A 24,765-nucleotide genomic window follows, 5' to 3' on the forward strand; every position below is an offset into this window, starting at 1 on the left:
GTCTGGCTCTTTTTTAAAGACTGTCCAGTTAACCCCAAAAAAAAGTCATTTGTAACATCTGTCATGCCAGCATCAGCAGGTGCAGCAAAACTACCAGCCTGACCACCACCACCATGCTCAGGCACATGACAGCAAAGTGCCTGACTAGCTGTGCCGAATACCAGGGTCCAGAAATAGTGTCTGCGGGTGACACCACTGCCTGTTCCGCTGTTGTGCATGCACGCCAATCCCCTGTCCATTGCGCAAGCAAAGATGCCTCCCTCCCTGCACCTGTCTTGCACACTTGCAACCCTCACTATCAGCAACCACGTTCTTGTCCCAGGGCAGTGTTCAGTTGTCCCTACCCCAGTCCTTTGAATGCTAGCGCAAATACGCAGCCAACCACCCACAGTCCACAATACTAAACTGCCACATTTCTCGACTGCTTGCACTGGAAATGTTACCTTTTAGGCTCATGGAGACAGGAGCTTTCCGCAACCTCATGGCGGTGGCCATCCCTCGGTACTTGGTCCCCAACCACCACTCTTTCTCCCAATGTTCTATCCCCGCCTTACACAAGCACGTGTCTCAGAACATTACTTGTGCCCTTCCAATGCAGTTACTGGGAAGGTCCACCTAACCACGGACACTTGGACAAGTGCTTGTGACCAGGGATGGTACATCTTACTGACGGCACACTGGGTTAATATTGTGGAAGCCAGGACCCAGTCGGACCCTGGGGCGGAACATGACCTACCGACGCATACGAATGCGGGCCCTGAGTCAATCAGGGTTGCCCCAACATTCTATAGCTCCTGCACCTCCTCCTCCTCTTCAGCCTTCATCTCCAAAATGACCATATCAGTCGGAAGCTGGAAGCACTGCAGCACTGCCTCGGCCAAGCGGCAACAGGCTGTGCTGAAGCTAATATGCTTAGGTGACAAACCGCACACACCGCTGCAGAGTTGTTGAAAGCTGTAACAGAGCAGGCAGATCTGTAGCTGTCACCGCTGAACCTACAGCCAGGCATGGTTGTGTGTGACAATGGCCGGAAGCTGGTGGCGACTCTGAGGCTTGGCAACCTCGCACACGTACCATGTCTGGCCCATGTGCTCAACATAGTGGTTCAGTGGTTTCTCCAAACCTACCCAGATCTGCTTAAGCTGCTTGTCAAAGTATGCCACGTGTGTGCCCATTTTCAAAAGTCACCTACAGCTTCTGCCGCCCTCGCTGTGCTTCAGTAGCATTTGCAGCTTCCAGCTCACCGACTGGTGTGCGATGTGACCACATGTTGGAACTCAACGTTGCATATGTTGGGAAGGATTTGTGAGCAGTAGAGGGCAGTTGTTGAGTACCAGCTTCAACAAGCCCCATTGGTATTCAGGTCAGCCTCTGCACATAAAAGCTGATGAGTGGGCATGGCTGTCTGACATCTGTGCCGTCCTACAAAACTTTGAGAACTCCACCAAGATGGTGAGTACTAGCAATGACACCATAATTAGCATCACCATCCCACTTCTCTGTCTACTGAAATCCTCGCTGATCACAATTAAAGAGGAGGCATTGCAGGCGGAGCACGATGACTTGGAGCAAGGAACTATACAGAGTGATACTACACAGCCTCATCTCATCTCAACACGGATTGGGTGGTAATAAGGAGGAGAAGGAAGAAGAAGAGGAGGAGGAACAGGAGCCGATTTCCTGCACTACAGATGGTACTACCCGCACAACATTCATACTGTCTGTTCAGCGTGGATGGCCTGAGGAGAGGGAGAATGAGAAGGAGGACCAGGAGGACAGGGAAGTCTTGGCTGTTGGCAGTCTGGCACACATGGCTCCGTTCTTCTGTAGGTTGCACATATAGTAGGAGTACCCACATTTATTGATTACCAATTATGGTTGTAATTCTTTGCCATATTGGTCGGCTCAATTTTTTGTGTGTCTTTCTTAGAGTGGGTAGTCAAATACGAAACCAGTTCTACCACAATTATCCATTACCTTGACGATTTTCATTTTGTAGGTCCAAAGGATTCAAGGTCCTGCCACATTTTGTTGGATACTTTTCGCTTTTTCATGGCACATTTCGTTGTTCCTTTATCCAGCGAGAAAACTTTTGGTCCTTCTACTTCATTATCCTTTTTAGGGATTGAGATTGATTCCTCTCCCATGGTTTTTCGATTTACCTCTGATAAAATGTCAATGCTGTCCCTGATTGAAGGCTTCTGATCCGTCTGCAAAGTAGTGCTACGTCAGATGCAGTCCTTGTTGGCAGTGGCGCACCGCCAATGGCGGTAGGCTACGCGACTGCTATGGGGCCCTTGAGCCAGGGGGGCCCGGCGTCAGCGCCTGCTCCGTGCACACCCCGCATGGGACCCCCCGCTCTGCATTCAACTGTATCAGCAGATGCCGATACACTTGACAGCAGGGCCGGCGTCAGCACCCACCCGGCATACCTGGGCAAGTGCCGGGGCCCTGGACCATCAGGGGGGCCCACTCGCCGTCGGGGCCCGGGCCGCTTCCCCAGCATGTAAGCAGAACTGCCAACGCTGCTTGCCGGCACTTCAGACATGGCCGTGCGCAGTGCGCTATGTCTGCTAGTAATGACACAGCATGGGCGACACTGCGCCTTTAATTGTGCTTGTGTGTCACCCCGTCGCGTCATTACTAGCAGACACAGCCGCACCGCGCACTGCACGCAGCCATGTCTGAAGTGCTGGCAATCAAGCAGCGCCGACGTTCCTGCGGAGATGCTGGGGGAGCGGCCCGGGCCCCGACGGCAAGTGGGCCCCTCTGATTATCCAGGATCATATCTGTGACAGCCATCAGACACGCCGGCAGCCCTGCACAGCCACATGAGGAGCTGGACGAGACACAGGCCGGGGAAGGTGAGTGAGGCTTGTCGCCAGCTTCCCCAATCCCCATATTAAAAATAATTCTAATGTGTCTTGTGTGTATGTCAGTGTGTATGACTGTGTATATTTATGTCTGTTTTATGTGTTTTTAAGAATGTGTTCAAATATGTACGCATGCCTGTATGTGCACGTATCTGTGTATCTGTTTGTGTATGTGCGTGTCTGCGTATTGTATGTTTTCATATCTGTGTACCATGTGCATGTGTGTGTTTGTCTGCATACTGTGTGTGCATGTCTGCTTACCATGTGCGTGTGTGCTGCGTACTGTGTGTGCATGTCTGCGTACTGTGTGTGCGCATGTCTGCTTACTGTGTGTGTGCGCATGTCTGCAAACTGTGTTCGCGCATGTCTGCTTACTGTGTGTGCGCGCATGTCTACTTATTGTGTGTGCACGCATGTCTGCATACTGTGTGTGCACATGTCTGCGTACTGTGTGTGCGCGCATGCCTGCATACTGTGTGTGTGCGCATGTCTGCATACTGTGTGTGCGCGCATGTCTGCATCCAATTTGTGTGCGCGCATGTCTGCATACTGTGTGTGCGCGCATGTCTGTCTACTGTGTGTGCGCGCATGTTTGCCTACTGTGTGTGTGCGTGCATGTCTGCCTACTGTGCGTGTGCGCATGCATGTCTGCCTACTGTGTGAGTGTGTGTGCATGTCTGCCTACTGTGTGTGTGCATGTCTACCTACTGTGTGTGTGTGCATGTCTGCCTACGGTGAGTGCATATATCTGCGTACTGTGTGTGTGCGCATGTCTGCGTACTGTGTGTGTGCGTGCATGTTTGCATATGTGAAGGATGAGGGGGCAGCCTGAGCCCTGCGTACTATACCTATATTTCTCTGCCATATCTGTGCATCACAAATGGTGGTATGTGTTAAAGGGGCCTACTGAGACTCTTTCGCCCAGGGCCCACGAAAACCTTGAGCCGGCCCTGGTTGAAAGCAATGATGGAGGAGGCAGCGTCATTTGACACTCCTTTTCCCATCATTCCTCCTCTGCGTCTGACGAAGCGGTGTGATGACGCACCACGCTGTGTCAGACAGTGGAGCTGGCATCTGCTGAGGTGATGAGAGAGACGCGCAGCAGAGACTGAAGCAGCGGGGAACGAGGAGCGGTAATTGTGTATTTATTTATTTATTTTTAAATCAGTGTGTACTGATAATACTGGAGGACTGGGGCTGCATTTTTACCCTATTGTGGGGACCGCATTTTTACACTGTGGTGGGGGCCGCATTTTTACACTATGGTGAGGGACGCATTTTTACCCTATGGTGGGGGCCGCATTTTTACCCTATGGTGGGGGCTGCATTATACTGTGTTGAGGACCATGGGGAGTGCATTATACTGTGTGGAGGACCATAGGGAGTGCATTATACTGTGTGAAGGACCATGGTGAGTGTCTTATACTGTGTGGAGGACCATGGCGAGTGTCTTCTAATGTGTGGAGGACCATGGCGAGTGTCTTACACTGTGTGGAGGACCATGGGGAGTGCATTATACTGTGTAGAGGACCATGGAGAGTGTCTTATACTGTGTGGAGGACCATGGGGAGTGCATTACACTGTGTGGAGGACCATGGAGAGTGCATTATACTGTGTGGAGGACCGTTGCGAGTGTCTTATACTGTGTGGAGGACCGTGGCGAGTGCATTATACTGTGTGGAGGACCATGGCGAGTGTCTTATACTGTGTGGAGGACAATGGCGAGTGCATTATACTGTGTGAACGACCATGGCGAGTGTCTTATACTGTGTGGAGGACCATGGCGAAAGTCTTATACTGTGTGGAGGACCATGACGAGTGTCTTATACTGTGTGGAGGACCATGGCGAGTGCATTAAACTCTGTGGAGTGTGAAGGTTTGTGTGGGGGCCATTATACTGTATATAGGCCCATTATACTGCATTTTTACACTGTGGTGGGGGCCGCATTTTTACACTATGGTGAGGGACGCATTTTTACCCTATGGTGGGGGCCGCATTTTTACCCTATGGTGGGGGCTGCATTATACTGTGTTGAGGACCATGGGGAGTGCATTATACTGTGTGGAGGACCATAGGGAGTGCATTATACTGTGTGGAGGACCATGGCGAGTGTCTTATACTGTGTGGAGGACCATGGCGAGTGTCTTCTAATGTGTGGAGGACCATGGCGAGTGTCTTACACTGTGTGGAGGACCATGGGGAGTGCATTATACTGTGTAGAGGACCATGGAGAGTGTCTTATACTTTGTGGAGGACCATGGGGAGTGCATTACACTGTGTGGAGGACCATGGAGAGTGCATTATACTGTGTGGAGGACCGTTGCGAGTGTCTTATACTGTGTGGAGGACCGTGGCGAGTGCATTATACTGTGTGGAGGACCATGGTGAGTGTCTTATACTGTGTGGAGGACAATGGCGAGTGCATTATACTGTGTGAACGACCATGGCGAGTGTCTTATACTGTGTGGAGGACCATGGCGAAAGTCTTATACTGTGTGGAGGACCATGACGAGTGTCTTATACTGTGTGGAGGACCATGGCGAGTGCATTAAACTCTGTGGAGTGTGAAGGTTTGTGTGGGGGCCATTATACTGTATATAGGCCCATTATACTGCATGGAGAGCTGTGTGGGGGTCACAGTTCAAGGATTATACTGTGTTGGGGTCACCATACTTTGCCCTTGGAGTGCAGGTGGGGTAAAGTAGGGTCATTATACTTTGCATGTGGAGGAATTCACCATGGGGGTATCATACTGTGTTTGGGGGACACTTTTGTTGGCATCATACTTAATGGGGCAATGAATGAGGAATCTAGGACTTTAGCAGGAGGAAAATTACAATGTAAAGGCAGGAAAATTGTGAGATATGCTCTTCTGTGACCCGACAATTATTTACATTTTTTTGGGGGTGGGGGGCCAATTAGAACTTCTGATATGGGGCCCCATGATTCCTATGTACGTCCCTGCTTGTTAGGTCTCCTGGTTTTTGCTTGCCGGGTGATGCCCATGGGAAGAATTTATTCCAGACTTCTGTCCCTATCAACCACAGGTATCAAGCTTCCCCATCATAGAATTTAGATAAAACCCACTTTAAAAGCTGATTTGCTGGTTTGGAAGGAGTTTATGTTATCCTATAATGGTCACACGTGTTTCCAGTCTCATGAATTGATTAATGAGGATCTTTCCCTTTTTTCCGATGCTGCGGGGGTCCTCGGATTTTGGTGTTATTTTTGGAGATCAATGGTGTTCAGAACATTGGAAGGAATCTTGGCACACCTCAAGCTGGGTTCAAAACCTTACTTTGTTAGCCTTATTTCCCATTCTCACGGCCATTTCCATATGGGGTTCGTCTTTCGGGGACAAACAAATTTGTATTTGGACTGACAACATGAGTGTTGTACCCTCCATAAATTACTTGTCACCCTCTTCCCCACCAGTTATTAAACTACATAGGTTTTTAGTATTGAAATGCTTAAGTTTCAACATCTGGTTTCGGGCTCGCCACATTCCAGGTACAAATAATGTAATGGCTAATGCACTTTCATGTTTTGATTGGCAGAAATTCCAGGAATGTTTACCCTAGGCCAAAGCGGAGAGGCACCCATGCCTGCCCCTCATGTGCCAAGTGGTGGAGGATGATTGATGGACCTGGTGAGAGCTTCAGTAGCCCCGTCTACATGGCGTTCCTATGGAAAGGCGTGGAGAGAGTGGTATAACCTGGTAGGGGATAGACCGGTAGCGTCATCTGATGACACCCGTTTGGAAATTACTATTGAATATTTACTCCACCTTCAAAGTGTTGGCGTATCAGCAGTAGTTGCTCAAAACCACATATCTGGTTTGGCTTTTTACTTTCGCCTACCGATGTTACCAAGGCTTTTATCATATGACAGGCCATCAAGGGTGGGAAAAGGGGACCAATTTGTCAGGAGAGCAGACGGTCCATTTCTTTTAGTTTGCTTACTCATTTAATCCATTGCACCACTGCCGTCTGTTCATCTCCTTTCGAATCTGCTCTTTTTTCCGCCGCATTTGGCCTGGCATTTTTTGGTGCTTTACGCATTAGCGACTTAGTTTCCTCATCAAAGCACACTCTGGGAGGCCTTCGATATCATGATGTCTCCTCCTGTGACGGAGGCCTCCGTATCAATATTCGAAAATCAAAAACTGACCCGTCGGATATTGGACCATGGGTTCCCCTGTTTGAAATTCCTGGTTCTATTTAAACATTGTTAACGGTTATTTATCTGTTCGTCATTCTGGGGAGTCTTTTTTCTCCTATGAGGATGGTTCTCCTCTGACAATATTTCAGTTCCAATCCCTTTTTCGTAAATGCTTGTTGCCTTTTGGCTTTCCTCCTAAAGAGTTTGGTACCCATTTGTTACACACACGCCGCTAGGTTCAGATAGGGTGAGATGTGTTTCATGAATTCTTTGGAATCCTGGGGGAACCGTTACTCAGGGTGACCATAGGCGGCCGCGTCTCTCAGGCACACGATAGATTCAATTGCTGACCAGACACATCTGAAAAGAGTTTTTTTCAACAGTTTAACAGTGGAATTTAATCTGAAGCACGGCTAGTGCAATTCAGGGATATTACGGCAACAATCTTCATTACAGTACAGTCTGAGTTTCTTGAGCAACCGTCTCCAGTAACAATACAGTAGTTTCTTCACAAGGCACAGTATTACAGTCTCTTCACTAGCATAATTCAGCATAGATTAGATCTCTTAGCAGCAAACTTCTATGTGATGTGCCCCCTGGGCCGTGAGTGGAGGAATACCCGGAGCCGGGTCTCTGTGTAATGTCAGGGGTTGTAGTCTCTGTGGCGGCGACCTGGTCCCGTGGCTCAGGGTGGTCAAACCAGTGGCGGATCTGTTTACTTGGTTTTTAATGTTGAAATGTCCGACTACGCCACCTGTGGATTGCGGTCACTGAGAACTGCCGCTGCGGGGCAGACCGCTGAGGCTGATGTTGTGTGCGCAGCAGAGGGTAGTATAACTCCCCACGGGAGGAGTATAGCCTCAGGGCAGCGTGTGTAGATGGTGAGCGTTGTGGTGCATGGGCGCAGCAGAAATGACTCAGAGTCCGTGCAGTGCAGTTCAGGGTCTTTACTGTTGGTAATGAAGAAGGCCCTGCCGGGAGTACTGGCTAACATTAGAGGCCTGGTCAGTCTGTGAGCGAACAAGAGTCCCCCTGGCGCTTCCATAACCAGGTGTCCATGTCACCCAAGATGTATTTTGAGGGACCCGTCTCAAACCCTCCACGTAGGCCCTGGGGTGGCTACAGGGCATCGATGATCCGGCGTTGGACCACGTCTTCAGCCACCTCCACGGGTTTTTGTTCTGTGGTCTGGCACAAAAGGGGCACTTAACAGGTGCAACTATTTACAAGGTACAGTTCCGGTTATTCATTGTCCATAACCTGTCAGTCCATAAACCCCGTCGGGTAACTTGAGAAACATAATTATTATTTATGCAACAAACATAAAACATTTCAACATTTGCAATATACAGGTATATATCTTTTTTTTATTTTTTTTTAGATTCTCCAGCGAGCGGGCTTCTGACCTCTAGTGCTCCTGGTGGACCTACGTAATACACTATCTGGTGGTGTTCTTTCTGGGTCCCCTGTTTCCACCCCTTGTGTAGTGGGCTCGCTAGCGTCTGCACTACAGGTGTTTGGAGATGTTACGGGTAGGTTGGGCAGCTTTCTGCGTACTCTCTGGCTTACCACGGGCATGGCAGGCTCACTACTAGCAGAGGGTTGATTCTCCTGGGCTGCTGGTATGGAATCTTCTGCCTCTGGGGCCGGTTGCTCTCCCAACACAACTTTCTCTTCTGTAGGCCCTTGAGGGGCTGGCTGGAGAAAGGTAAGGATGGGTACCACAATAGCGTTGTTAATTTGTGTCCAGGACCGGGGAAATTCTCCGAGTACTGTACTGACCATTTCTTCCCTTTCCTCTGCGGGTTGAGGGCTATCTTGGTCTTCATCAGTGCTTTGCAGCTGCTCGGGACACTTCTTCAGGTGGTCTCTGGACACAGTGGCTGTGGTTTCTCCTCCATCCTTACTGATAATGCATACTTTCGGATTTTCATGACTTGAGGGCAGTACTGTGTACGGGTCTTTCTCCCACTGGTCATCCAACTTATGGACCAGCCTCTTCCTCTTCAAGACTTGCTCTCCAGGTGCCAGGGGAACAGCGGGAGCACGCTGGTTGTAAGTCCTCTCTTGCCTTTCTCTTGCTTGAGACAGACTTCTCTCAACACTCTCCTGCACTTTCCGGTACTGCTGCTGCCGTTCTGTATCCCAGTCTGCCTCTGGCGAGGTGTCCTCGGGTGTCAGGACTCCCATATCTAGGTCAATAGGCAGCTTACCAGGTCTTGCTCTCATTAGGTAAGCAGGGGAGCAGTTGGTGGAATTTACTGGGATGGGTTTATACAAGTCCACCAGATCAGGCAGTTTTTCAGGCCACAGACTGCGTTCTTCCAGGGGCAACGTTTTCAGCAAGTCTATCACCACCTGGATCATCTTCTCGCACAATCCGTTGGTTTGGGGGTGATAGGGAGTTGTCCTTATCTTCTTGCAACCACACAGGTTGCAGAACTCCTGGAAGACCTCCGCTTCGAAGGCTGGACCTTGGTCAGTCAACACTTGCTCCGGATACCCGTGTGGATGGCAGAAGTGCTGCTGGAAGGCTCTAGCTGCTGTCTGAGCTGTTAAGTCCTTGACAGGGACCACCACCAGGAACCGGGAGTAATGGTCTACGATGGTGAGGGCCTACTTGGAGCCAGCTTCACATGGTCCAGGGCTACCAGTTCTAGTGGCTGCTTAGTGATGATGGGCTGCAGGGGAGTCTTCTGGCTGGCACGGTCCTTTCTTCTCAGGTTGCACGGGCCGCAATCTCTGCACCATCTCTCAATGGCCCCTCTCATGCCTACCCAGTAGAACTGTTCACGCAACAGGAACTCCAACTTCTTCCATCCAAAGTGCCCTGCTCCGTCGTGGTATGCCCCCAGGACCATAGCCGCGTCTCATCTCGGGACCACTACCTGCCAGGTCAGCTCATGTGTCCGGGAGTTGACAATTCTCCGGCACAGCTTCCCCTTGTAGAGAACCAGTTTATTCTTCTCTTTCCACAACTGCTTGGTCTCTTCCGGAGCGTCTGGGTCAAGGCGGGCATCAGCCTGTGTCAGCATCTCTTTTACCAGGCGGATGGCTAGGTCACTGTCTTGAGTCTCCGCCCAGCTGTAGTAGGGTAAGGGATTGAACGTGGCAGAGTGCTTGTCCCTTACACAGTGGGAACACTGGGTAATCCCATGACGGTGGAACGCAGGGAGTTCAATCTCTTCCAGTTGTTCTGGATCTTCCCCTCCGTCCGGCAAGTTCTGCATCCTGGACAGAGCGTCTGCGTTCGCATTTGTGCATCCCGCCCGGTATTTGATGGTGAACTCATAGTTGGACAGCCAGGCCATCCATCTTTGCTCCAGGGCACCAAGTCTTGCAGTGTCCAGGTGTGTCAACGGGTTGTAGTCCGTGTACACAGTGACCTTGGCAGAGGCAAGGTAATGTTTGAAACATTCCGTCACTGCCCACATCACTGCCAGGAACTCTAGCTTGAAGGAGCTATAATTCTCAGGGTTTCTCTCTGTGGGCCGTAGTTTTCGGCTGGCGTAAGCAATTACCCGCTCTCTGCCCTGCTGGATCTGGGATAGTACGGCTCCCAGCCCCACGTTACTGGCGTCTGTGTGGAGGATGAAAGGCTGGCCGAAATCAGGGTAAGCCAGGACCTCATCCCCCGTGAGGGCCATCTTCAGCTGGCGGAAAGACTCCTCTTCCAGATTGTCCCACCTGAAGGGCGGCTTCTGATTCTTGGTCTTTGACTGACCTAACAGGAGGTCTTGCATAGGGGCTGCCATTTTGGTGAACCCGGGGATGAATCTTCGGTAGTAGCCTACCAACCCGAGGAACTATCGCACTTCCTTTATGCTGGAGGGTCTTGGCCAGTCCTTAATCACTGTGATCTTATCAGGGCCTGGAGCTACTCCATCAGCACTCACCACGTGTCCCAGGTACTGTACCTTTGGTTTCAGTAGATGACACTTGGAGGGTTTCACCTTTAGGCCGTAGCCTGCCAGGGTGTCAAACACCTCTGCCAGGTGTTTCAGATGGTCCTCATATGTTTTGGTATACACGATGACATCGTCCAGGTATAGCAGGACCATCTAGAAATTCCTGTGCCCCAGGCAGTACTCCATCAACCGCTGGAAGGTTCCTGGTGCGTTGCAGAGACCGAACGGCATACAGTTGAATTCGCTGAGACCCATCGGGGTGGTGAACGCGGTCTTCTCCTTGTCTGCCTCTGCTAAAAGAACCTGCCAGTACCCGCTAGTAAGATCCAAAGTGAAGAAGAAGTTAGCAGACTTTAATGCAGCTAAAGATTCCTCTATCCTAGGTAACGGGTACGCATCTTTGTGTGTGATACGGTTGACGTTTCTGTAATCTACACACATTCTCATGGTGCCATCTTTCTTTTTCACAAGAACTAGTGGAGCTGCCCAGGGGCTACAGCTGTCCCTGATTACCCCAGCCTCCTTCATTTCTCGCAACATTCCCTTGGCATTCTGACAGTGTGCAGGGGGTACAGGTCGGTATCTTTCCTTTATGGGTGGATGGTCTCCTGTGGGGATGTGGTGTTCTACCCCCTTTACTTGCCCAAAGTCTAGCGGGTGTTTGCTAAAGACTCTTTCGTACTCCTGCACCACCCGGTAGACTCCCTGTTTTTGTTGTGAGGGAGTGGAGTCGGTCCCCACATGCAGCTTCTGACACCAGTCCTCCATTTGTTTCTTGGAGCCGTTACCCTCCTCTGGTTGAGATGGAGGCAAGGGTTCCACGGCCTTTACAGAGTTTTGGTTAACGGTGAGCAATTTGGCTAGAGTGGCATACCGGGGCAAGTATACTTCTCTTTCCCCAATGTTTAGGATGTGGACGGGTACCCTCCCATGGCATACATCGACCACCCCCCGTGCTGTCAAAATGGTGGGCCTACTGTCTGAGTAGACGGGTTCTACCATGGCTTGGTAGTCCCTTCCTCTTAACCCGATTGCAGTCCGGCACCAGATCATCATCTCACTTTTTGGGGGCATGGTGATAGGGAACGGGTCACTCATCCTAACACTACCAATCTCACCACCAGACAGTTCTACCTGTTGCCTTTTCATCAGGGCTCTGATCTCTTTTTGTAGGACACGCTGCTGGCTGGAGCTGGCGTTCACCGCAACCTGCTGTAATATGACAATTATCTCTGCAAGACAATTTTCAATAACATTAGTACCCAAGGTTATCTTAGGGTGGCTTTCACGACGGTCAATGTCCACAATAATCAGTCCTTGCGCTGGCTGTTCAACTTTACCAATTTTAATGGTCACCTCCTTGAATCCCACCTGCGGTACGGGTTGACCATTGCTGGCGATGATGCTCAAATCGTTATCTGGGTATCGGGTAATATCTGAGTCATTCCAGTACCGCTTAAAAAGCACATAGGGGATGGTGGTTACCTGTGACCCGGTGTCCAGTAGTGCACTCATAGGAGTGCCATCCAGCACCACAGGCAAGACCGGTCGTCCCCCTACATACTTATCACGCCAGCTCGATGGGCCTGATGGTCTTATGCCTGGGGGTCGGCCCTCTGCCCCAGGTTGCGCCCGTTTAACTAACAGTACCTTGCCATATGTCCTGGTTGGTTGCAGCGGCGGCAGATGGGTTGTCCGTCCTGGTCGCTGGGCCTTCCTCTGGACGATGGGATCCTCCTCTGTCGGCGCCAAGGGATGTCCTCCGGACTGGAAGCCAGCTGGATCTTTCCTGGGGGGGACACCTGTAAAAACTGCACAGTTCTGGTTAGCGCGGCAACGCTTTTGGTCAGCTCTTGGACCTGATGGTGCAGGTCTGCAGCCGGGGCTTTGTCCAAAGCCTGTGCATCAGCTCCCACAGGCTCTGCAGACAAGGGCGCCGCCTCCTGGTGATAGGTGATAGCGGGGCGCCTGTGGGTTACAGCGCCACCTGGTGCCGGTTCTCGGAGCACCCGGATGGCCCTGTCTTTAAACTGCGCAAAGTCCAAATCAGGGTTCTGCAAGGCCATTACACGCAACTGGGTTCGGTGGGCACTGGACTGTAGACCCTCAATGAACTGTTCAGTCAACAGCTTATCCTCATTCCGCACGCTGTCAGGGTCTCCCTGCTTAATGGCTCTCAGGGCCTCCTGCAAATTCAAAGCATAGCCCCGTATACTGTCTTGTGCCCACTGTTTGCATCTATAAAATTTTAGCTTGATCTCTGCTGAGGTGCGGGTATCAAAAGTGTCCTTTACAGTCCCCTTTTCCCTGGCTGACCAGGACTTCACTTCTCTTTGGGCTGCTCCGATTAACTGACCTATCAGGCTGCTCACTTTTTGTTCCTCGGACAGGGGGTATACTTTGAATAGGCTATTCAGTCTTTCTTTAAAGTCGCTCAGGGTATGCGACTCCCCTGAGTACTGGGGTAACCATGCCGCTCCAGGGATATAAGGCATCGTGAACGGCATCACTGCGGCAGCAGCCGCGCTGGCGGTGGAAGCTCCCTCCATTACTGGTGTCTTCCTCCCCCCTAGTTAACCGTGGCCTACCTTCCGTTGCTTCTTCTCCGTAGGCCGCGGCTCCGCAGGCGATCGTCGGGGTCGAGGACCTTGCGTCGCGCGCTGGTGACGTCGACGTCCGCTGGGCTCCTTCCAGGACGTTGCGCAGCGTCAGTACGTAAGGCGGGGCACAGCACGCGCTCTCAGATACTGCTCTGAGTTGCTGCTGTCTGTAGAATCGCTTCTCTCCACGCCGGGACTAAGTGCGTGGAGAGGCACAAATCTGCATACACTTTAGTAGCAGATGCTGCAGATCTGACCGTGTTTAGTAAACGTGACTGAACTATGTCGCACTGTGACTGACAGAACGTATTCCTTAAACGTAACAGAAGTACATCACACACTGTGACTGACAAAACATGTTCAGTACGTCATGGGCAGTTGGTGAGTCACATGACCACATGGGCGGAGTCAGCCCTGCTATCTCCCGACGGTGGCGTACTTATTTTAAATCCGACGCCAATTGGCCGGAGAGCGTGTTTAAATTTGGGGCCAAAATTGCTGATTGGTCGCAGCCGCGACCAATCAGCAGAGCAGTGTTTAAATTTGGCGCCAATATCGCTGATTGGGCGCGGCTGGCGGCCGCGACCAATCAGCTAACCGTGTTAGTGAGGACCGGGGAGCGGCGTTGCCTGTGCGAGTACTCTCCTGGCTGCATCGCCGCTGACCTCCATGCGGCTACCGCCGGGAGATCAGCGTCTAGGGCCGCTGATCTCCCGACGGCAAGTGTGAAGGGAGGACCGGGGAGCGAGGCCGCTGGTCGGGGTACTTTTGCTGCGAGCAGCTGGGAGATGACCGGCTAGCACCGGTCATCTCCCGGCTGCGTCGCCGCTGATCTCCCGACGGTGGCCTGTGTGTTTCAAATCCGGCGCCAACTCGCGGCCGGGCTCGCCAGTCGCGACCAATCAGAGAAGCGGTGTTTTAAATTTTGCGCCAATATCGCTGATTGGTCGCGGCCGGGCGGGTGCAACCAATCAGAGAAGCGTGTTTCAAATCCGGCGCCAATTCGCGTCCGGACTGCGCTTGTTGCTGATTGGTGGCGGCCGCGACCAATCAAGACAGCAGTGTTTTAAATTTCGCGCCAACATCGCTGATGCGACCAATCAGCGAACCGTGTTAGTGAGGACCGGGGAGCGGCGCTGCCTGTGTGGGTACTTCCGCTGTACGCAGCCGGGAGATGACCGGCTAGCGCCGGTCATCTCCCTGCTGCATCGCCGCTGACCTCCGTGTGGCAGATGAGCCGCTAACGGCCACCATCTTGTTCTGCAATCCAGCGTCGCTGATTGGCCGCGGCCGGACCAATCAGCGATGAGGGATTTCCTGGACGGACAGAAGGGATAAGCTGATTATATAGTAGATGTGCATTCACAGATTATTGACCTTGGTGAAAAGACCTTATCACACCCTGATTCCACTGCAATAGTGAACACATCATAACATAAAATAATTTCTGTTTTTTTTACCTCCTTAAGCTCCATATCTATTGAAGTTATCAACCTCTTCCATCACATAAACAGTTAAAACCAACCTTTGGTTTCCGGGTGTGTGAGAGTTGTAGTTTCGTTTCTCTCTTCCTCTGTCAGCCATGGCGTCTGCTGATCTGAGGGACGAGCTGCTCTGCTCCATCTGTCTGAGCACTTATACAGATCCTGTAATGCTGAGATGTGGACACAACTTCTGCCGGGTCTGTATTGATCGTGTGCTGGATACACAGGACGAGTCTGGAGTTTATTCCTGTCCTGAATGCAGAGAAGAGTTTCTGGAGCGGCCGACACTGATGAGGAACTTTGCTTTGTGTAATATTGTGAAGACTTTCCGGCATATTAAGTCGCCTCAGGAGAAGATCACCGGGATCTGCTTCACTTACTGTGTGGACTCTCCTGTACCTGCTGTTAGTTCCTGTCTACACTGTGAGGCTTCTCTGTGTGATAAACACCTGAGGTCTCACAGCAAATCACCAGAACACGTCTTATCTGATCCCAGCACTTCTCTGGAGAAAAGGAAATGTTCTGTCCATAAGAAGATCCTGGAATATTACTGCACTGAGGACGCGGCTTGTATCTGTGTCTATTGTTCAGCAGGAGAACATCGGGGACATCAAGTGGAGATGCTGGATGAGGCCTCAGAGAAGAAGAAGGAAAAACTGAGAAATCATTTTCAGAAACTGACCACAAATAAAGAGAAAACTGAGAAAAGAATCCAGGGTCTGGAGCAACAATGGAGAAAATCTCAAGAAAAAGCAGCTGGAGAAACCGAGAGAGTCACTGCCCTGTGTACAGACATCAGGAGACGGGTGGACGACCTGGAGAAGAAGGTCCTGAGTGAGATCTCCAGGCAGGAAAAGGAAGAGTCCCTGTCACTGTCTGCTCTGATCCATCAGCTGGAGATAAAGAAGGACGAGCTGTCCAGGAAGATGAGACACATTGAGGAGCTGTGTAACATGAGGGATCCACTGACTGTCTTACAGCAACCAGACACCGGTGACTTGTGTGATCCTGAGGAGGACGGAGGTGATGAGGACACAGGGGGACATGATAAACAGCCCCATGATGGAGATGACCTGGATGTGGCTGTGATCTCAGGCACATTACACACATTATGTGAGGTAATATCAGGTATAAGGAGCGGGATCTATGTGGAGGATCCTACAGACATATTACTAGATGTAAACACAGCTGCTAATAATCTCCTTATATCAGACGACCTGAAAACTGCAACCTGGAGAGAAGAGAAGCAGAAACGTCCAGAAACAGCAGAGAGGTTCCAGTATAATCAGGTGATGAGCAGGAGGGGATTTACCTCAGGACGACATTACTGGGATGTGGAGAGCAGTAGATCAGGGGAGTGAAGGGTGGGGATGTGTTATCCCAGTATAGACAGGAGGGGGCAGCAGTCACTGATTGGAGATAATAACAAGTCCTGGAGTTTATGGAGATATAATAATCAGTATTCAGTGATACATGACAGTAAAGACATCTGGTTACCTGACAAGATCTCCAGTGATAGAGTCAGGATTTGTCTGGATTATGAGGCCGGGCAGCTGTCCTTTTATGAGCTGTGTGACCCCATCAGACACTTACACACCTTCACTGCCACCTTCTCCGAGCCCCTTCATGCTGCATTATATGTATATAATGGTTGTTTGACAATAAAAAGAAAATGAGTGTCAGTGACAGGTGATGATTATCTGAAGACGGGGTATGAAATTGCTGAGACCTTGGGTCACAAGTTTTTTAACCCCTCAATGGCCAATTTCAATTTTGTGTTTTCGTTTTTTCCTCCCCTTCTTCCAATAACCATAACTTTTTCATTTTTTTCTGTCCACAGAGATGAATGAGGGCTTGTTTTCTGGACGGGTTGTAATTTTGCATCACACCATTTATTTTACTGTATAGTGTAATGAAAAATGGGGAAAAAAATTCCAACTGCAGTGAAATTGTGACATAAACGCAACTATTGACATTTTTTGGGGATTGTTTTTATTCTGTACATTGTATGGTAAAAAAATGACCTGGTAATATGATTCACCTCATCAGTATGATTACAGCAATACCAAACTTGTACAGTTTTTTAATTATTTTATTGGTGAAAAAAATCTGAAATATGTAAAAAAAAAAAATCTGATTGTGTCGCCATTTTCTGATTGTTTCGCCATTTTCTGAGACCCATTATGCCTTCATTTTTAGGTTGATGGAGCTGTGTGAGGGCTTATTTTTTGGGGGGCAACACAATTTTATTGATACCATTTTGGGATAGATATGAAATTTTGATTGCTTCTTATAGCATTTTTTGGTGTGTTTAATGTTTTTCTGTTGACGGCGTTTACCGATTGGTTTAATTCTTTTTATATTTTGATAGATTGGACTTTTAAGGATGCGGCAATATCTCATGTATGTTTATGTATTTTTTAGGTTTTTTATTATCTTTATTTTTAATAGGAAAAGAGGAGTGATTGAATTTTTTATTTTTTTTTTATTTTTTTCATACTTTTGAAAATAGTTTTTTTTTTATATTTTTATTAGTCCCCTTATGGGACTTTAACCTGTGATCGTCTGATCTCTTCTGCTGTATACAACTAAACCACAATATTGCTGCATATAGTAAAAATCATAGTCTCCTTTGGAGCCGGACCACAGGAAGGGTGTCAGAGGACCTCTGTGATGACAGGCATGTAGGTCTTCAATCAACCCCTGGATGTCATAGCAAGCCATCGGCACCCTGCGATCGCATCACAGGGGCTTCGATTGGCGCATACAATGACGAGCCCCCATGGCGTCGTGCTGTGAAGAAGGTCCCATCCCTTCACCCCACAGATTGCTTCAATGTCAAGTTCTTTTCATATTAAATATTTTTGTTCTTGCTCCTCTGGAGTCACATTGATTGTACCTTACCTCCTACATGTTCACAATCCGCTCCTTGTATTAACCCATTGTCTGTTGATTACCAATACATCTCTATTAATAAATTGACTATAATTTCTCAGCTCTGTCATTCTGGTCCCTTAATTATTTTTACCATGAACCCTTTACATTCTGTATGTGATGTGTGATATAGAAGCAACACTCCAATGAGCAGTGACCGGTGGGGGGACATGTTACATCCAGGTAGACCCTAAGACTACACAAAAACTATTAGGAGTCTCATAGTTGTTCAGAGTTTTACTGACTGGTATCCGATGTATTAGGATAAAGCCCCAAGTACATGACCATATTATGTGCATGAGCCCTATAGGAGACGCTGTAAAAGAAAGTCATTTTTGAAAGAAACTTTCTTGATCTAATATGATGACATCCAACCCATCCATGGTTTTAGATACACAGCATTTTATATGGGACCCAGGTAACAGGGAATTCCCAAGTTTGGAAGTTTTACCTATTGTCACAGGTGTGCCAGGGTTGACAGACAGTCACCCCTCCTGCTCCCTACCTAGGACCTAACCTTATGGTCAGCTCGGGCCATGTTTCCTGCTTGTCGCTAGGTGCAGAACCTATTTAGAGTATATAGGGGAGTCAGTGTTTGTTGTTAGATCTGTTTAGGGGTCTCCACTCTCCCTTTCCCTAGTTGTAGGGCTCCCTCCCCTTTTCCCGTCGTTATACGCTGGGTTCTCCCCATACCTAGTGTGACACCTATCCATTGTTAGGAAATAGCATTTTGATCGCTGAGGGTCCAAACTCGCAGCATTCCTGAAAACTCTGAAGGGCCCCATGTGAATGGAGCAATGGTTGATTATGTGCACATGTATTCCATTCATTCTAATGGGAGTGTCAATGATTGTCGAACACAGCGCTCAGCTATCTCTGGCGGCCCCATTAAAGTGAAAGTAACAGAAGTTCGTTAAGGGAAACCTACACCAAAAGTGAGAAATAGCTTTAGGGTGAAGGGTGTTTCAACTTGTAAACTCTTACCTATGTACATTCATAAGAATAAGATTGATGGCGCCTCCTCAAGACTCGGCCTGTTGACACAAATATGCGCAAGTGCATTTTACCAGAGGAGCATCTTTTACTTACATTACGGTATGTATTTCTGACAAATGTTTGCATATATTCCTTGATTGTTTTAATGCATGTTCCGCCCATACGTTGTTGCAAAATATAGTGTGATACTTTATTGCATATTTTTTTCAAAATATTGTATTTTTTGGTCATTATTAGTGTTAAGCGAGCACTCAAATGCTCGGGTGCTCGAAGCTCGGGCCGAGCTCACTGTGATACTCGGGTGCTCGACCCGAGCAACGAGCCCAATGTTAGTCTATGGGAGACCCGAGCATTTTTGCGGCGGCACCCCCAGCAGTCTGTAGAAAGCCTAAATAGTGCCCAAAACGATAGTGACAGTGTTCAAATGACATGGGGATCGCCCCAGGAAGCATTTCTGACCCCCAGGTCACTGCTGTCAACAACGTGGTCAGAGGTATTAAGCCACTTTTACGGGCTCACAATAAAACGTTCAAAAACTAAACTGAAATGGTTTTCCTGTGAAATATGTTAAGGAACATCCTTTCCAGGGTAAAAACTTGTGTATAAGGTAAAATAAATAACCAAAAACAAAAATACTCCTCCACACCTTGAGCTATGTTCACATGTAGCATTTTTATGCGTTTTTGCACTTTTGTATTGCTTTCAACCGTGACAAATGCATTCACCGGGAAATGTCATTTTAACATTTTACAGCCTTATATGGCCATGTGCTGTGTGACACATGCATATAGTGCTGAAAAGACATGGGAACAGCATGGGGAAGACCCCTGGAAGCATCTCTGACACCCAGGTCACTGCCTAAAAGTGTGGCCATCAGAAGTGATCCTAGCCGCATCAGAAGATGCAGACTTGCAACTATCCCCGTGCAAGTCCTTGTCCCAGGGCAGTGTTCAATTGTACCTCCCCCATTCCTTGCAATGCAAGCGCAAGTATGCAGCCTGCCACCCACCCACCCCCAGGCTGCAATACCATACTGCTTGCTTGCACTTGAAATTGGGCCTTTTAGGCATGTGGAGGCGGAATCTGGCCACCACGTCATGGCTGCGTCGGCGGCCTGGTATCCATACTCGGTCCCAAGCCGCCCCGCGGCCGGGTGCCCACACACGGTCCCCAGCCGCCTGGGGGCGGCCGGGTGTCCATAAACGGTCCCCAGGCGCCCCTATTTGTCCCGATGCGCCTTATACACAAGCGTGCATACCAAAACATTACCTGAGCCCTCCCCAGAGCATTTAGTGGGAAGGACAGCCTAACCACAAACACGTGGACAAGTGAATGTGGCCAGAGATGGTCCATCTCACTGACGCCTTCACACTGGGTTAATATTGTGGAAGCCGGGACACAGTTGGACACTGGGATGCAACACGTCCTCCAGACATAAAGGATTGCGGGTCCTGGGTCAATCAGACTTCAACACAAAGTTCAGAAGGTAGACAGCAGCAGTGGTCAGCCTCCTACACAACGAGTAAATTATTCATGATCATGAGGCCATCCATCTCCTTAGCTTTCTGTTCCTTGGAATGCAAGCGCATGTATGTAGTAGCGGCTAGGCCTGAGGTGGTCAGCGTTTTGGTGCATATCCTACCTCCTCCGAGGATTGCTGGATGTTTTCCTGCTACTATCCCAGTTCTATGACTCCCGTTAAAACAAATCTTCAGGTGATGAATGATGGATGAGGTGGTGGCAAAGGAGAAAGAGCAGGAGGAACAGGGACTATTCACATCAATATCAGGCCAGTCAACCACACATGTCTTGTAGGATATGTTTCTGTACCAAAAGGAGCGGTTTGGATACACAGTTATAGGGCATACAGTGAGTGCAATGCCTACCAAAAATTTGGAGGCACTCCAATGCCCCTTGGAAGTGACATGGAGGTCAGAGGGCCTTAACTAAACCGTTTTTTCCATTTATAGCAACTGGGTCTCCTGTACACTGTTGGCCTAAGCAGTGAATGGAAGGCTTTCCAAGAATTATGAGGAACTGCAATGCCCCTTGAAACAGCCGTGGATTACAGCGTACTAAAAATCTTCTACCCATTATTGGGGAGTGTGTCTCCCTTAGTGTTCGCCTATGCATTGAAAACCAAAAGCTGACTAAAATTAGGAGGAAATGCAATGCCCGTTGGAAGAGTCGTGAGGTTAGAGGTAATTAAAAACAACATTTCAATGCCCCTTGGAAGAGCTGTGGAGCTCAGAGTGGTTTAACGGGACAGTTTTAATGCCCCTTGGAAGAGACGTGGAGTTCACAGTAGCTTAACAAGACGGTTTTAATGCCCCTTGGAAGAGATGTGGAGGTCACAGTAGCTTAACAAGATGGTTTTAATGCCCCTTGGAAGAGACGTGGAGGTCAGAGTGGTTTAACAAGACGGTTTTAATGCCCCTTGGAAGAGACGTGGAGGTCACAGTAGCTTAACAAGACGGTTTTAATGCCCCTTGGAAGAGACGTGGAGTTCAGAGTGGTTTAACAAGACGGTTTTAATGCCCCTTGAAAGAGACGTGGAGGTCACAGTAGCTTAACAAGACGGTTTTAATGCCCCTTGGAAGAGACGTGGAGTTCAGAGTGGTTTAACAAGACGGTTTTAATGCCCCTTGGAAGAGACGTGGAGGTCACAGTAGCTTAACAAGACGGTTTTAATGCTCCTAGGAAGAGAAGTGGAGGTCACAGTAGCTTAACAAGACAGTTTTAATGCCCCTTGGAAGACACGTGGAGGTCAGAGTGGTTTAACAAGATGGTTTTAATGCCCCTTGGAAGAGAAGTGGAGGTCACAGTAGCTTAACAAGACGGTTTTAATGCCCCTTGGAAGAGACGTAGAGTTCAGAGTTTTTTAACAAGATGGTTTCAATGCCCTTTGGAAGAGACGTGGAGGTAACAGTAGCTTAACAAGACAGTTGTAATGCCCCTTGCAAGAGATGTGAAGGTCACAGCAGCTTAACAAGACGGTTTTAATGCCCCTTGGAAGAGACGTGGAGGTCAGAGTGGTTTAACAAGACGGTTTTAATGCCCCTTGGAAGAGACGTGGAGGTCACAGTAGCTTAACAAGACGGATTTAATGCCCCTTGGAAAAGACGTGGAGTTCAGAGTGGTTTAACAAGACGGTTTTAATGCCCCTTGGAAGAGATGTGGAGGTCACAGTAGCTTAACAAGATGGTTTTAATGCCCCATGGAAGAGACGTGGAGGTCAAAGTAGCTTAACAAGACAGTTTTAATGCCCCTTGGAAGAGACGTGGAGTTCAGAGTGGTTTAACAAGATGGTTTTAATGCCCCTAGGAAGAGACGTGGAGGTCACAGTAGCTTAACAAGACGGTTTTAATGCCCCTTGGAAGAGACGTGGAGGTCACAGTAGCTTAACAAGACAGTTTTAATGCCCCTTGGAAGAGACGTGGAGGTCAGAGTGGTTTAACAAAACGGTTTTAATGCCCCTTGGAAGAGACATGGAGGTCACAGTAGCTTAACAAGACGGTTTTAATGCCCCTTTGAAGAGAGGTGGAGGTCAGAGTGGTTTAACAATACGGTTTTAATGCCACTTAGAACAGACGTGAAGTTCAGGGTGGTTTAACAAGACGGTTTTAATGCCCCTTGGAAGACACATGGAGGTCACAGTAGCTTAACAAGATGGTTTTAATGCCCCTTGGAAAAGACGTGGAGTTCAGAGTGGTTTAACAAGACGGTTTTCATGCCCCTTGGAAGAGATGTGGAGGTTACAGTAGCTTAACAAGATGGTTTTAATGCCCCTTGGAAGAGACGTGGAGGTCAAAGTAGCTTAACAAGACAGTTTTAATGCCCCTTGGAAGAGACATGGAGTTCAGAGTGGTTTAACAAAACGGTTTTAATGCCCCTTGGAAGAGACGTGGCGGTCACAGTAGCTTAACAAGACTGTTTTAATACCCCTTGGAAGAGACATGGAGTTCAGAGTGGTTTAACAAGACGGTTTTAATGCCCCTTGGAAGAGACGTGGAGGTCACAGTAGCTTAACAAGACGGTTGTAATGCCACTTGGAAGAGACGTGGAGTTCAGAGTGGCTTAACAAGACGGGTTTAATGCCCCTTGTAAGAGACGTGGAGGTCACAGTAGCTTAACAAGACGGTTTTAATGCCCCTTGGAAGAGACGTGGCGGTCACAGTAGCTTAACAAGATGGTTTTAATGCCCCTTGGAAGAGACGTGGAGGTCAGAGTGCTTTAACAAGACTGTTTTAATGCCCCATGGAAGAGACATGGAGGTCACAGTAGCTTAACAAGACGGTTTTAATGCCCCTTGGAAGAGACGTGGAGGTCACAGTAGCTTAACAAGACTGTTTTAATGCCCCTTGCAAGAGACGTGGAGTTCAGAGTAGTTTAACAAGATGGTTTTAATGCCCCTTGGAAGAGAGGTGGAGGTCACAGTAGCTTAACAAGACAGTTTTAATGCTCCTTTGAAGAGACGTGGAGGTCAGCGTGGTTTAACAATACGGTTTTAATGCCACTTGGAAGAGACGTGAAGTTCAGGGTGGTTTAACAAGACGGTTTTAATGTCCCTTGGAAGAGACGTGGAGGTCAGAGTGGTTTAACAAGACGGTTTTAACGTCCCTTGGAAGAGACGTGGAGGTCAGAGTGATTTAACAAGACGGTTTTAATGCCCTTTGGAAGAGACATGGAGGTCAGAGTGGTGTAACAAGACGGTTTTAATGCCCCTTGGAAGAGACGTGGAGGTCACAGTAGCTTAACAAGATGGTTTTAATGCCCCTTGGAAGAGACATGGAGGTCAGAGTGGTATAACAAGATGGTTTTAATGCCCCTTGGAAGAGACGTTGAGGTCACAGTAGCTTAACAAGACGGTTTTAATGCCCCTTGGAAGAGATGTGGAGGTCAGAGTGGTTTAACAAGATGGTTTTAATGCCCCTTGGAAGAGACGTGGAGGTTAGAGTGGTTTAACAAGATGGTTTTAATGCCCCTTGGAAGAGACGTGAAGGTCACAGCAGCTTAACAAGACGGTTTTAATGCCCCTTGGAAGAGACGTGGAGGTCAGAGTGGTTTAACAAGACGGTTTTAATGCCCCTTGGAAGAGACGTGGAGGTCACAGTAGCTTAAAAAGACGATTTTAATGCCCCTTGGAAGAGACGTGGAGGTCACAGTAGTTTAACAAGACGGTTTTAAGGCCCTTTGTAAGAGACGTGGAGTTCAGAGTGGTGTAACAAGACGGTTTTAATGCCCCTTGGAAGAGATGTGGAGGTCACAGTAGCTTAGCAAGACGGTTTTAATTCCCCTTGGAAGAGACGTGGAGGTCACAGTAGCTAAACAAGACGGTTTTAATGCCCCTTGGAAGAGGCGTGGAGTTCAGAGTGGTTTAACAAGACGGTTTTAATGCCCCTTGGAAGAGACGTGGAGGTCACAGTAGCTTAACAAGATGGTTTTAATGCCCCTTGGAAGAGACGTGGAGTTCAGAGTGGTTTAACAAGATGGTTTTAATGCCCCTAGGAAGAGACGTGGAGGTCACAGTAGCTTAACAAGACGGTTTTAATGCCCCTTGGAAGAGACGTGGAGGTCACAGTAGCTTAACAAGACAGTTTTAATGCCCCTTGGAAGAGACGTGGAGGACAGAGTGGTTTAACAAAACGGTTTTAATGCCCCTTGGAAGAGACATGGAGGTCACAGTAGCTTAACAAGACGGTTTTAATGCCCCTTTGAAGAGAGGTGGAGGTCAGAGTGGTTTAACAATACGGTTTTAATGCCACTTAGAACAGACGTGAAGTTCAGGGTGGTTTAACAAGACGGTTT

At 48.8% G+C, this 24,765-nt stretch overlaps 1 long non-coding RNA gene and 1 pseudogene across 1 annotated transcript in view; one reads left to right on the top strand and one right to left on the bottom strand.

Annotated features, from left to right (window-relative positions):
- The window catches only part of LOC141164675 (uncharacterized), a 441,679-nt gene that overhangs the window by 13,352 nt on the left and 403,562 nt on the right, over window positions 1-24,765 (bottom strand). The gene's annotated exons all lie outside the window — the stretch shown is intronic.
- On the top strand, window positions 15,092-18,011 carry LOC141164670 (E3 ubiquitin/ISG15 ligase TRIM25-like; annotated as a pseudogene).

Source organism: Phyllobates terribilis, unplaced genomic scaffold (genome assembly GCF_046119375.1).
Source record: "Phyllobates terribilis strain yellow unplaced genomic scaffold, ASM4611937v1 Scaffold_10__3_contigs__length_209671492, whole genome shotgun sequence".
Taxonomy (NCBI): Eukaryota; Metazoa; Chordata; class Amphibia; order Anura; family Dendrobatidae; genus Phyllobates; species Phyllobates terribilis.